Source organism: Dipodomys merriami, unplaced genomic scaffold (genome assembly GCF_024711535.1).
Source record: "Dipodomys merriami isolate MVZ:Mamm:240054 unplaced genomic scaffold, mDipMer1.0.p SCAF_1, whole genome shotgun sequence".
Taxonomy (NCBI): Eukaryota; Metazoa; Chordata; class Mammalia; order Rodentia; family Heteromyidae; genus Dipodomys; species Dipodomys merriami.
The window spans coordinates 98,684,186-98,699,650 of record NW_027202270.1 but is presented as its reverse complement, the minus strand read 5'-3'; the positions used below and the strand labels follow the sequence as shown (position 1 = coordinate 98,699,650).

The following is a 15,465-nucleotide window of genomic DNA, read 5'->3' as shown; positions in this document are numbered from 1 at the left end:
TAAAATTTCTTTAGTTTTTTAAAAAATCAGTCAGAGAGCATCTTTGAGACACTTAAACAAGATAGAATTTTAGAGTCATCGTTAAAAACAATATTTTCATTACTGATTTCTTTTTAAAAACCCAGAGATCACAGAAATATTTATGTAAAATATTTTATGAGTTGTATCCATTATTTCAATCACTGTAAATTCTCATGTGCTTTTGTTATTTTTCTTACAGTGAAAGAAAGTATAAAATTATACTAGTTATTGGCATAGTTATTTACAGGGCAACTAAGGTAAAATGATTCTAGATCTGGTTTCTATGAAAAGACTGTTACAGCTGATTTTTTTTTCTGGTCCTGAGTCCTGGCCTCTGTCTCTGGGCTTTTGTGCTCAAGGCTGGTGCTTTACCATTTAAGTCACAGCTCCACTTCTGGCTTTTTGGTGTTAAATTGGAGATAAGAGTCTCATGGACTTTCTTACCTGGGCTTGCTTCAAACCATGATCCTTAGATCTCAGATCCTTAGATCCTAAGTAGCTAGGATTACAGGTGTGAGCCACTGGTGCCTGGCCTGCTATCTTTTTTAACAGCAGCAACAACAACAAATTTACCAGGCACCAGCAATTCTAGCTACTCAAAATGCTGAGATCTGAGAATCCAGGTTTGAAGCCAGCCCAGACTGTGAGGGACTAGGATCTAGCAAAGGTACATAAGGTACAGAACATGGAAACACATGAAAAAGTCAGGTGTTCTGGAAATAAAGTAGAGAGGGACTGAAGTAGAGAGGGATAGAGGGTAGAGAGGAGGCTGTGGTAATGGGCTAAAATGTTACCAAGGGCTAAATTGTTAAGACTTGATCTGATAGTGAGAGAAGAAAGAGACTGGCTAGGCAATCAGTACAAAGGCCCCTCCCATAGTGGCTCTGTATCCCTTATCACAGCCCTGTTCTGTGTGCAGGCCCCTAGCCATCCAATCACCATGGAGTCAAGCAGTCACACGTGCAGGGCTCTGGGCCTCACATCAGGGCCCAGTGCCCTGGGAAGACTTGAATGTGAACAGCATGCTGATTATTGGCACCCAGTGAGAAGGGATAAACAAGCATGGAGCTTGTGTAGGCTTCATGGAGCTTCTGATTGGGTTTGGGTCTGATATGGCCCATGGGCTGCCCAATGATCTTGAAAATCATGTAGCCGTCTCCTACAGACCCCTTACTTATTAACCCCTGCACAAAGCGCCCCAAGCAGTACTCTTCTCCTGGGACTCTTCTTATTTAGCAGGAGCTCCGCACGCACGTGTGCACACACACACACACACTTTAATAAGCCTTTGTCATTTTACTTCTCCCTCTGTGACCCTGGACTCATTCTTTGAGACCATAGAAAGAAGGACCTGATCAGGGTGTGGCAGTTTTCCCTCTCAATAGGCTGTGGAGAACCATGAAAGAAATCATGATGCAGAAAGTCATAAGAGCAGATGTGTGGGCTAGGAAGATCATCCCACAGGTGACATGAAGGACCAGATGGAGGCAGAAACATCAGTTATGGGTCTCTTGTAGTTGCCTTGATGAGAAATGACAAAAGCTGAAGCTAGGAAGCTGTCAGTGCGGACAGAGAGAAGAGAAAATAGTGACCAATATCAAGGAGGAAGGTTAGTGACGGATGACGTGACGGATGACGAGAAGTAAGAATTAGGGAGCAGGGAGGAATCTGGGATGAGGCCCAAATTTCTGGTTGGGACAGTTGTATTGAGGAAGGTGCTCATTATCAGAATAGGACTCACATGTGATGTGGAAAGCCCAGTGTAAGGAGGAAGGACCTGAGAAGGGGCTTCGTTGTGGAGAGGCTGAGATTCAGGTGTGTGCGGGTCATGTGGTTAGATTACCCTGGAGGCGGTTGGACAATAACACTTGAGCCATTGTTGTTGGAGAGAATGCTGAGAAAGCTAGTGTGGCCGGGCACCAGTGGCTCACACCTGTAATCCTAGGCTGAGAGCTGAGGATTGTGGTGCAAAGCCAGCCTGGACAAGAAAGGCTGTGAAACTCTTATCTCCAATAAATCACCAGAAAACTGGAAGTGGCGCTGTGGTTCAAGTGGTAGAGTGCTAGCCTTGAGCTGAAGAGCTGAGGGACAGCACTCAGGCCCAGAGTTCAAGCCCCACGACCAACAACAACAAAAAAGCAAGCAAGCAAGCTAGTGTGGTCAGAGGAGGTAAGGCCTTTGTGAACACTGCCATTTATATTGAAAGAGACAGAAAGACTGGGAAGAGACATAACCAGGGGGAAGTTAGGGATCAGTGTCAAAGGGGGAAATCATTTGAAAAATGGGTTGGGTCAGATGATATACCTAGGAAAACAAGAGGGCTTTAAAGAGTGTTTTGAATTAGGCCACTAATGGGTAATTAGTGATCATACACTTTCAGGTTAGTACATAGAAAGGACTATCTGGATTGCAGAGCAATGAATTTGAAAACCTCTCCTTTCCTCTTTAGGATGAGCAAGGGAAAGCAGCTTAGGAGTTTCAGGCCCTCAACCTGTTGTTTGTTTTCAGTGAAAGTGGTAGTTGTTTTTCAAGTTATGGAAAAGATGAGGGAAGGTTGTGTGCTAGGAGGGAAAGCGTCCCAAGAGATGGAAGTTAGAAAATAAAGGGAAGAGAAAGAACCCATGAAACATGGGCCGAAAGAGACTAGGATCCTGAGACCAGTGAATGGAGGACTAACGGGTAATATTTATTTTTATGTTCTGGTATATTTACATACATAGTATGAGCATGCTAGGTGGACAGTACGGGACTGACCAGTACCATGAAACTCCTTTTAGCTAGAGGGAAATCCACACTGCAAGTGTCTATCCGTGCCTAGTAACTGACACTACAAAATGAAGTCTGAATGTGAGTTTTCATAGAAATGGCAAGATTGTGCATGACACTCTTACCTACTTGTCTCTTTTCCACCCAGGACAAACAATAATTATGGGATCTTTTCTGTGCTCAGGCTTGGATTCAAATTACCACAGGTTTTTAGGCAGCTTCTAATAGTTTATGAGAGTTCATGCTTGAGTTGCATGCTATTTACAGTTATTGGTATATGGAAATAATGACACATATTAATTACTAGTGAATAAAACTAACCGTTGCCAGGAGTAAATTTTAGGGTTCCCCCCCCAAGAAAAGGATGGCTGCCCTTAGCAGCAACCACGTTAATACAATCAGAGGCTCCATGAGGGCTTGTAGACTTCACTCACTCATTGTAAACATTGTATAAGGAAATGTTACTATGTTACTACATCCCTGTTTGAAACATTTTGGTCAGTGTTAATTCAAAGTCCCAAGTCTTTTCTTTTTTGTTTTCTTTTATTTTTAATTGGTCGAGGAGCTTGAACTCTGGGCCTGGGTGCTGTCCCTTAGCTCTTCAGCTTAAGACAAATGCTCTACCACTTGAGCCACAGCACCACTTTTGGTTTTCTGGTAGTTTATTGGAGATAAGAGTCTCATGGACTTTCCTGCCCGGGCTGGCTTTGAACCACGATCCTCAGATCTTAGCCTCCTGAGTAGCTAGGATTATAGTCATCAGCCCCCTGGTGCCAAGCTCCAAGTCATTTCTTTAAAAAAGCTTATATTCCAGCATGACAGCTCTTTCTACCCTTGTAATTTAAACACATTTTCTTTGTTCTTATGGAAGATGGAAAACAGCTGGGCAGCACCCTCAGCTAATACTTGTTAAATGCCTTCTTAAAAATAATCCTTTAGCTTGAGGACATTATGCTAAGTGAAATAAGCCGGTTGTCAAAGGATAAACACTGTAGGATTCCACATCTACGTGATAGCCAGAGCCATAAAAAGCATAAAGAAGGAAAACAGAATGTTTGTAAGAGGCAGGAGGGAGGGGAAGGAGGAATTATATAATGGATACAGAGTTTTAGAGTTTCTGTGGATGAATACACTGCAGTGTGTACTTAATGCTACTGAACTATATATTTAAAATATTTCTGATGCTTAACAAATTCTTTCCAGATGTAGAGAAGCAGGTACTTCAGGATGAATAACAAAAAACTTATCACCTAGCAAACACGTCTTCTACGGGATTATTTCCTCCGTTATGGTTGTTTTCCATCTTTGTGGCTCCTCTTCCCATTCTCCCAGAAACTTTTGTTGCTTCTCCCTGGCCCATCTTCAAGTCTTCTACAAACCAGATGTAGTTTGGGAAAGATAGCCAAGCCATGGTAGTGCTGGGGCTTAGTGGGATGTTAGCTTGCACATATTTGACAGTGTTTTGTTCTGATAGATGCATAGGATGTTCGTTCTTTCCAGCTGTGAAGTTGGGGTGGGTGAGCCAGATGAACCCAAATGGGACATGCAGCTCTCCATCACCTTTGTCCTTTTTCATTTTGTGTTAATAATTACTATTATTTTTGGTGTATGTGTGTTTTCATCCATATTAGGGTTACAACAGATGGATGGATGGATGGATCGATCGATCGATAGGTGGATGGAGATATGTTTATAGCTATGACACTGTTTGGGGGAATAAGGGACTAATGGGGGAAGAGGGAAAGAATGACAGAGGACACATTGAGGCTGTGTATGAAGATGGTATAAAGGATCTCACTGAAATCTGTTGCACAAAAGTAGGGGAGGGAAGATGGGGAAAATAGCTTCAGAGGGGGTTAAGCTGATTAGATTGTAATATATGTCTATATAAAACCATGGTGATAGCTCTCTGTATAATTAATGTATACTTAAAAATGAAAAAAAATGACAGAAAAACAAAACAGGCTCTATGTTGGGGCAGGTACCTACAGGATAAGGGAAGGTGAATACAGGTAAATGTGGTTGAAGTACTTTATATGCCTGTATGAAAATAGAGCAATAAAATCTGTTGGAGTTGTTTTAAGAAGGGGAGAGGTTGACTGGGGAAGAGAGTTGGAGGGGGTGAGGTTGATGGGGGTAAATTGTATACAACATGAAAACGTCACAATGAAACCCCTTATACACATACATGATAGTAAAAATCTTTAAAAATGCATCACTTATTGAAATTTATGAATTATGAAGTTAACACATACTCAAAAGCACCAAAATGGTGAACTTGTTTTTTCTACTCTCATCTTTACAGTTAGGTAGTTCAGTCTGAGTTACTTTTAATCTCTTTATTCTTCTCTAGCATAAAGCCATTGGGTTTGAAAATTTTGAAACTTGAGATAAGAGACCTTACTTTTATTGTAATTAGTCAGTGCCTGACTATTGTCTAGTTACCTCAAGGGAAAGGAACCATACAGCAAAATAATAGATTTATCTACTACTTAAGAATAAATCAAGAGGGGGGGCGTGGGAGATGGGAAGGGATGGGAAGGGGAAACAAAGGAGCAGGCAACAATGCTTGATAAGAAATGTACTCATTACCTTGCCCATGTAATTGTAACCCCTCTGAACGGTATTTTCACAATAAAAAAAATCAAGAAACCCAACGTAAACCTTGAAACTCTTGGTAAGAAAGCATTAATGGAAAACTAATGCTGGATTAATTATCATGTGTATATCTTATTTCTGTAACTACCAACCAGAAGGTTTCTTTATACCGTTTCCCAGCCAGTTGCTCTAGAAGATGATGAGATCTCTCTGTCTGTCTCTCTCTGTCTGTCTATGTCTGTCTGTCTGTCTGTCTCTGTATCTGCCTGTCTTTTTATCTATATCTTGTGTGTGTATGGGGAGGGGGTAGTTATTCAAACTGTGAGATTGTCCTAAATTAAGACGTAAGTCTTAGATCAGTCACAACCAAGGATTTAAGTGACTTTGGACCTGTCAAGGTATTTAATATTTGGGAGTGCTAAATGGTCACACTAGAGAAATGAGGAAGAAGTCACATGTGGGTCCAAGTTTTATCCTGCACTGAGAGAGCTTACATGCAATGCTCACTGACTGATCGAAACTGATGTTGGTCTACAGCTCTGTGTCAGACCGGTGCCATACTGTCTGCTGGCCTTTCAAAGGGAATTCTGGCCTTCTTTATTTGGCTTCATAGTTCTTGGATGACCCATGTGTTTTGGATAGTACACTGCCTGTGTGGCAGAGTTTAGTGGCGCCATGTAGCTCTATATCACCAGAAAGCATTGCTGGTGAGTCCAGACACATAGGCTGGTGCTGTTGTGATGGTAGTTGGCCTGAGGGCTTCAGTTCTTGTTACCAAACTGACACATGGAATGGGACTGGATGGGTTGTTTGTCTTCCAGTCTGCATTTAGTCAACCCAACAGGCCTGAACAATCTCAGCAGTCTAAGGAGAAAACTTTGCACTGACATCAGACTTATTTCCCAACTAGAGATGGCATAGCATTTATTCCAGAAAAATCTATAATAATACAGTCAGTCAGAACCACTCTAACTTTCACACAAACCATTAGACAACAGCTGGGGGAGATTTCTATGGTGACAAATGCATCATAGGGCATTCTCACAGTTAAGAGTTAGAGGTCTCTAAGCCAATGTATGGCAATGAACATGATCTCAAATATGTTGAGTAGATGTGTGAAGGAATTCTGAATAATGTGTTGAAAGTTTTCATAAGGATCTGATATTATTATTCCATAGTCCTCTCTCCCTGTTATGAAGTTAGGCTCTAGTCAGCTAATTCATTTGTCATCCTGAAGTTACAGTGTTACTCAACCGGTGAGATTGAAAACTCAATCAGGAAATGTATTCCTGGGATTTTAGAGAGGAAAGGAGTATGACTTCCAGTCTCTGATGAGAATTTAACTGGCACCCTACAAAAGTGAGGGCAGGGGTAGGTTGGGAGAGAATGTTGGAAGGGCTGACATTGATCAAGACGCATTGTATTCATAAATTGCTTTGTGGAATGGCAACTCCTTTGTACATTGACATCCACTTAAAGATAATAAACACACTTAAAAAATGCAGTACTATATGTGAATCCTGTCTAAACACAATCTGTTTACCTATAAGAAATATTGTATTGCCAGTTTCAGAAGGCTGATAATACATTTTCGAAGCTGCAGGGAAAAAGGCCTATGGGAACAGTTTTCTCTGCGTGAGAGGCACACCCATTTACATGATGTTCAGGAGAACAATTAGAGGGGGAAACAGTGCCTCAGCCTCAGGATTGGGAGAAAACAAGGACTGAAACACATAGTCACACATCAGACTATTCTCTGCATATCTATCATCTATCTATCTATCTATCTATCTATCTATCTATCTATCTATCTATCTATCTATCTATCTATCTATCTATCTATCTATCTATCTATCTAGTTTATATATATGTGTATAACCCCACTGGGGCTTAAACTCAGGGCTTTAGATTTGTGTGTGTGTGTGTGTGTATGTGTGTATGTGTGTTTGTTGTTTTTTTTTGGGTCCGGTTGTGGGGCCTGAACTCTGGGCCTGGGCGCTGTCCCTCAGCTCTTCAGCTCAAGGCTAGCGCTCTACCTCTTGAGCCACAGCGCCGCTGCCGGCTTTTTTCTTTTTGCTTATGTGGTGCTGAGAAATCGAACCCAGGGCCTCAGGCATGCAAGGCAAGCGCTCTACCACTGAGCCATCTTCCCAGCCCTGGCTTTAGATTCTTGATTGACTTTTTCAACATAAGGTTGGAGCTCTACCACTTGAGCCATAACTCCACTTTCAGCTTTTTGCTGGATAATTGGAGATAATAGTCTGGGACTTTTCTGACAGGGTCCTCTTTGAGCCTCAGTCCTCAGATCTCAGTCTCCTGAGGAGCTATACATATTTGTCTTGATGTTCTTCTAACACTGAAGTGGAAGGGACAGAAGAAGAAACATTCATGAACTCTAGGAAAGAAAGGGAGAGATATATAATTTCAGGGTAACTTACACACCGTGGAAGTTCAACATCCCTGTAGACTGGAGGATAATTTTGATAACATGGCTGTAGAAACAACAGGAAGAGTGAGTCTAGCATAGGAAGAAGAAAGTAGTGCAGCCTGTTTATTTCTTCTATTGCAATAAGCAAAAGTGGTCCTTCTATGTGTATGCAGGCTCCTTTGAGAAATCAGAGGAAACAGTGGCCATCTAGGTAGAGGGGAACAGTCAGTAATTGTATCTGCAAAGCGATGCGCCCCATGGGCGGTTCTGGGTTCCATTACTCTGGCCGCCCTCCCCTTGCCTGCTTCCCTGTTTGAAGCGGCTGGGCCCACTGCCTACACCTGGAAGCTGCTAAGACATACTCTCTGTGTTCTCATGGGTTTCCAAGAAAAACAGCAGAGAATGTGCTCGTGCGGAGGTGCAGGGGCGGCTGACTGGCGGCGTCTCCCAAGGATCAACATGCCTGCATTTCTGCCTCCTCTTGTGTGTGTCCAAGCTGATTCTCAGCTCAGAACTAAGAAAATAATTGTGATTTTGGAAATGAACAAGTACAGATGGTCAGCGCATTCTTTAAGGCCTGATGTGGGAATTTAGAAACCTTCCTCCCCTCCTGTTCCCTCAGAAAATTACCAGGCAGATTAGTATTTGCAGAGAAGGCCTGGTTTTCAGTGTTCTCATGTTTGTCCAGTCCTATTAAGACTCAGGCCCTAGCTGGGCACTGGTGCCTCACGCCTGTAATCCTAGCTACTCAGGAGGCTGAGGTCTGAGGATCCTGGTTCACAGCCAGCCTAGTCTGCAAGACTTTTATCTCCAATTAATCATCAAGGTACTAGCCTTGGACAAATAGGAACAGCTCTCAGACCCTGAGTTCAAGCCCCATGACCGACATTAAAAAAAAAATAAAATAAAAGGAAAGAAAAACGAGAGCCAGGTCCTGTGCTGGGCGCTGGGATTAGAGGAGTCCATGCTGGATGCACCTATCAATCCTCCACCATCCTCCCCTCCACCACACAGCCCTCTTTTTTTGTGTGCTGATACTGGGGCTTGAACTCAGAGCCTGGGCACTGTCTTTTAGCTTTTTCACCCAAGGCTAGTGCTCTACCACTTGAGCCACAGTTTTACTTCTGGATTTTTAGTGGTTACTTAAAGATAAGGGTCTCACAGACTTTCCTGTTTGAGCTGGCTTCAAACCCTGATCCCCTGATTTCAGCCTCTTGAGTAGCTATAATTACAGGCCGAGAACCACCAGTGCCTGGTAGATTTAATCCTTTCGAGGTGGCATTGCATACAGAAATTGATCATTGCAAATGTGAGTTTAAAAACATCTGGCATCACACATATGATTTCTCAAAGATTTGCATTTCATCCTTTTGTTAGGGGAGGACATTTAACATCAAAATTTAATATCAAAATTACTGAGTGGCCATAATTAAAGAGAAGGAAACTCAACCAGCACAGGCTTGTGAGTTAACAGAATTTACTCGTTTTTTCCTCCTCCAGATAGCTATCTCAAAAAAACATCTGTGGGATACATTCTTCTGTGAAGCAAGTTTAGTTTTGATCCTGTCTCTTAAAGCTGCTTGTTTTGTTTTGGACTAAAGAACACACACTTGTAGAAGTTTCTATACGTATATTTTAAGCAAATTTACATGAAAGCATTAAGCTTTATGCACTGTCCAAGTTTCCTTCCCACTAGGTTGTATCCTATTGCTTTACATAATGTAGCCAAACTTCAGAGCAGTGTTGATTCTTAACTATTTCCTCTGGGTTAATTGGAACATCTGGAAACATCTATCAGATTGAAGATTAAGGAGGGAATATTCGAAGGAGAAGTAATCTGATTGCTGTGGAATGTGCATGTTTGAAAGTAATGTTCTCTTATAACTTCCTTTGTTTCCTTCTATAATATGTCACTTTATTAGCTAATTGTTTAGGGGCTATTATTTCTATCCTAATTGTGTGTGTGCGCATGTGTGTGTGTGTGCCAGTTCCAGGCTTTAAATCTGGGGCCTTGCTTGCTCAGCTGGATCTCCACTACTTAAGCTATGCCTTTCTTCTGGGAGTTAGATAGATTCTCATGGTCTATTCAGCCTGGACTGAACTGTCATCTGCTGGATCATATCTTTCCATGTGGCTAGGTTAACATTCATGAGCCACTGATGCACAGCTCTTATTGAGGTTTCTTTTTCTTTCCGGTTGTGGGGCTTGAACTCTGGGCCTGGGCACTGTCCCTGTCCCTGAGTTCTTCAGCTCAAGGCGAGCGCTTTACCACTTGCGCCACAACACCACTTCTGGTTTTCTGGTGGTTAATTGGCCATAAGAGTCTCATGGGCTGGCTTTGAACCGTGATCCTCAGAGCTCAGCCTCCTGAGTAGTCTTATTGAGTTTTGAGTTTTGACTTTACCTTTTCTCTCTTCTTTCCTTTTGCCTTCTTGAGTATGAGAACTGGCAGATTTAATGTATCTTTCCTGGGACTCATTTCTATGGTCTGAATGACTTGGCAAAAGGCATGCATCTCGGTATCTACATTAAGGTTGAGTGTAAAGAAAAAGGGAGCAAGTGAATGAAGGGCCTGTTGCTCCCTGACAGCCAGCCATCTGTCAGCTCCAAGAGGCTCCACTCAGGTGCTTCTATCTCCAGCCCCCACTCATTCTGATGTCCCAGCAAACATGCATAATCTAAGGTAAACAAAGAGTCCTGCCAAAAAGTGCATCCAACTGCTCCTTGAGACAGAGCAACAGTTCTTGGCTCCTGGATCAGTAAAATTATCTATTTTCAAAAACAATCCTTGGGGAAAAAAAAAGAAAAAGAAATCAACAAAGGGGATAGTGTTGTTTATGTAACTTTTTTGTAAGGTTATAAAAAGTTTTTCTCTCCGGGTACAAAATGAGTATGGTACGTTTTCCCAAGCCTACAAGGGGCTGTTTGAGAAAGCAATGCTATCTCTTGGGATTTTTCCTCTGCTAATAACTTCAGCCTTTGTCCCTTGCAGATATATTTTTTTCCCCTTTCAGTGTTTTGCTCTGGAAGTTCTTAGGAATGGCTTTGGGGAGTAGGTGGGTAAGTTGGATTATTTCTCCTACCCTGGAGGTGTTCGCCAGACCCCTGAGGTGGACAGGTGGGGTGATCCAGCCAGATGGCCATGGGAGCCTTTTGTCATGAGGGGGAGGAGGGGCCGGGTCTTTGTAGGATCACTGAAGCTTCTGGCCTCTGCCTGTGGCCTCTGCATGCTAGCCATGATTCCTTCAAACTGTGTGTGTGTGTGTTTCTTTTTCCTTGTGCTTGTTTAAAACTACTGTTTTCTTCATTTTTTCCATGGAGAATAGCCTCTAAATGATAAAGTGTCTTATTGAATTTTGCCTGGCAGTTTTTTTTTCTTCTTTCCTTTAGCCTTCTTGACTCTCAATAGTCGCAGGTTTTGTATGTTTTTGCTAGGTTTTTAGAGAAGACAAGCGCATGCCTTCTAGCCTCCAATGAGCATTTAACTGAGATGGAGAAGATCCCCCATCTGCAGAAAATAGCTGAATAGCTCCGAGAATTCAAGACTAGAATTTGGCAGTAGCTCTGGGCATCATGTGCCCTTTCTATGTCATGGGAAGAAGACACTCAGAAAGGGAGAGATGGCCTTGCATTGCCTGTCCTGGAGACTGGCATTTCAGGAGTTTACTTACGAGAACAGCAGCATACACTCTGTGTTGGGTTGGTTTTTCCCTCACAGACTTTCAAGAAACCTGAACAATGAAGCCCGAGATGGGTAAATCCACAAGGAAGAAATGCAAGAACCTTATGTGCCCAGAAGGCTAATATAGAAAGAAAAGCAAAGATGAAAGAGAGCAAAGGGCACATGGCCATCTCAAACAAGAAAGCAGAGTGAATTATTATAAAGGGATCTTTGTAGAGAGAAGAGCACCCAGATACTTAGGGGAGCATAAGACTTGAAGTCAAGGCAGGCTTGAGGTCAAGGTTAAGTGGAGTTGACCAGTGAATCATCATCTAGCACCAAGTACCAGAGACAGCAGGGGCCGGGGAATGTGGAGGCTGTGTGGTCTGCCCACCACTTCCTCAGAAGCTCTTCCTTGCCCTGTTCCATGCAGAAGACCAAAGCAACTATTTGAGTTTCAGATTAGCTGTCTCCATTAGCTAGATTTCATTTGTTTGTTTTGCAGGGAGTAATTTTGGTTGACCAGTGTAACTGTTGACTTCGCCGCTTTATTAGTGAAGGTATTTCACAACAAATTTCAGCTACATGACATGTTCCCATCTCAGCTCAGACCTGGTCGTCGGCCCCTTTGGGATCTGAGGGTGTTTCATTTTTCTGTGTTTATTGGCTTTGTAAGCACTTTCAGATAGGTCTCCATTTTTCTAATTTGCTTAGTAAGAATCTTCAGGACACGGTGAGGAAGAAGGATATTGGGGCCAAGGTTATCTGTTGTTTCAGACATTTTAGAAAACACTTATATTTTGGTTTTTTCCATTTTCTTCTTTCTTTATCTTCCTTCCTCCTGATTTTTCCTTCACTTCCTCCACTTTCTCTCACTTTCCCTTCTCCTTCTTCTCTTTTAGGTGAGGACTTACTATGTTGAGCAAGCCAGTCTTGAACTTGTGGGCTCAAGCAATCTCCTGCCTCGACCTACTAAGGAGTTAGAACTATAGCCAGATTCATCCGAGCATGTCTTTTTGTTACAGCTTTTAACTGTATGAGCACAATTTTTCTTTATTTATTTTTGTGCTGGTCTTGGGGCTTGAACTCAGGGCATAGGTGCTGTCCCTGCTGACTTTTACTCATTGCTAGCACTCTTCCACTTGACCCACTGCTCCACTTCTGGTAGTTTATTAGAAATAAATCTCATGGACTTTCCTGCCTGGGCTGGCTTTGAAACATGATCCTCAGATCTCAGCCTCCCGAGTAGCTAAGATCCACTGTCAGTTGACTTTTTCTTTTTATGGTTTATCTTGGTTATAGAAAGCTGCAGCTTTGATATCAGAGGAGAAATTCTCATTTATCATGCATTTTCTACCTTCATCTCTTGTAAATGCCATAGTGGAATAGCACACAGAAGAACTTGGTTCCTGCTTTGTGAGGATCTGAGCAAGGCTTCCTGGATTGGAGCTTGGGCAAATGACTGGGAGTTCCTCTGATGACCAAGGAGAATAGTTCAGGAAACGTTAAGTGCCAGAGCTATGGTGATTGTTCCTACATGACAACAACCAGTCTGATGGCCTGTGAGAAGACAGAATAGGGTCAGGGACTAGCGGGCACATAAGAGACTCCAGATTTTATTCTTCAAACACTGGACATCCATCTAAGGTTCTTAATGAAGGTCAGGATATGGAATGTATAATGGACATTTCCTTTTTCTTGACTATCTGGCCATGAATTATGCTGGGGAGAATTGAGAAAAACTTAAAAGCTGTGTCACAGGTGGAGGCAGTGAACCATGGTAGCCCACAGGCAGAGAAGATGTCCCTGGGTAACAGCACTGGCAGACCCAAGGTTTTGTCTCATTGTGGAGAAAACCAATACCTTATATTACTACAATGCCAACAAAGCTCAGGAATCTGCACAAGTGAACAGAACTATCCCAGCCCATTCAGCTACCAAACTGTGCTCAGTCTCATTGCTAACGGAGAAGTATTTATTTAATGGACTTGTTGGTAAACTGCATATTTGGGAACTTGAACCCTCCAGAGAATGTATTTGATGCTGTTATTCATGTTTCGGTGTGTGGATCACTGATTGGCTAGAGGAATGTCACCCCGCTGCTGTTTTCCAAAGATGCCAGCTCTTGCTTTGCTGGCAAAGGATAGATGAGGTCATCTGGAAAATAATGTCTACACAATGAGCCATTATTCATGATCATGTTCTCATTTTCATCCAGAATCTTTCCATTCTTATCCAGAAACTCAATGAAAATTATCTTCAGATGGTTCTTTTGCAGTTACTGGAGAGTTTCAGCCTGTTTATAAGAAACTGAAAAATGTGATCTCCAACTCAGCAGTGGGAATATATCTGTCCGTTTCTCCAGAAATCATTTCAGAAAACAGGAAATTGCTAGGAGGAGTGACCATAAATCACAACTCCTACTAAAAGAATGGGGAAATAGACCAGGAGAAAAATAGAAGAAAGTGCTCCAATAACTCCATTGGAGATGAGATTCCATTCAAAATTAGCATAACTTTAAATAAATGTCCTGATAAAGATTCTGAAACCAATATGGATTCTGAAATCATTAGAATTAAGCCTCTTGGTTCACTGAAGAACTAGAGGTTCTTCATTTCATCCGTGAATGTGGATGCCAATGCCAAGGCATTCCTAAAAGGCCCAGGCGTCATAAAGGAAATAGAACATTTGAGTGTGGAGCTTGTGCGTGTAACAAGGGCTGTGTTGGCTGACGTTGTGAATGTAGCACAGATGAAGCTAACGGTGGAGACATGGATGCTTTACTGCAGGAAAAGGAACAGCTCAGATCTTTCCAGTAACAATAGAAAGTGTGTCTGTGGACATTGTGTGTGTGTGTGTGTCAGAAGAGGGATAATACAAATGAACTTTATTTTATTCTGCCGTATTCTACAAGTGTGGTATTTTCAACTGATAGATCCAGTGGAAAGAATATGTTCAGTGCAGATCTTTCAATAAAGGAGAAAAGAAAAACACACAGGAAAGTTCACATTTCAACCAGACAAAGATAGAAAGTCAGGACAAGTTACTCTAGCTGGTCCGTGTGGCTCCTATGACCCACTGTAAGAATGTGGACAACTTCACCTAAGGGAGAAAATGGAAACAATGAAACCATGTTGTTCATGTTGCAGACTCTAGACTGTTGCACTGTTCCAGACATCATTCCGGTTGTAGCTGGCGGGATTGCTGGAATTGTGTGTTACAGCTGATTTGGAAACTTTTAATGATAACTTATGACAGATGAGAATTTGCTAAATTTGAAAAGGTGAAAAAGAATGCTAAGTGGATCATGGGTGAAAATCCTATTTATTTTTTAAATAAGTTTTTATTGTAAAAATAGTGTACAGAGGGGTTACAGTTACATGAGTAAGTACATTTCCTATCGAGCATTGTTACCTCCTCCTTTGTTTTTACCCTACCATCTCTTCCCTCCACACCTCCCCAACTTCTCCTACCCCCCCCAACTTGTAAAGTTCGCTTTCAACATAGTGTTTTGTACATCTCATTGTTATAATGGGTCAACCTGTATCCTTATTTAAGCATTTTGTTTTTCCCTTCCCCTCCCCACATTAGAAAAGTGTATATACAAGATGCAGGGCACTGGAATCAAATACAGTGAAAACAGGAGGTTATACCATGGGGGAAGACCATACAAAAAGAAACAAAAAAAAAATCACATATTACATTATAAGTACATTAAAAACAATAGCAAGCAAGGAAAAAACCCACTTGGGTCCCTGTCTTGGGGTTCATTTCGCTTAACATCATCTTATATGGTCATAGGAACATGGCTTTTGACATTTTCTGCTTGTCCCAGACATATACTAGTTTGAAGATCCTATTTATAAGAGTACTGTGACAACTGTGGTCAATCAAAAGCACAAGGGAGAATGAGTCTTCCCTGTGCAAATTTCACAACACCAAATGTGAAGTAGCCATTTTCTTTTTTAACTATTTTTTTTGTCTTTTCTTT

At 41.9% G+C, this 15,465-nt stretch overlaps 1 pseudogene; it reads left to right on the top strand.

The window, feature by feature from the left end:
- The first annotated feature begins 11,433 nt into the window (after positions 1–11,433).
- On the top strand, positions 11,434–14,503 carry LOC138823323 (integrin beta-1 pseudogene; annotated as a pseudogene).
- The last annotated feature ends 962 nt before the right edge of the window (positions 14,504–15,465 follow it).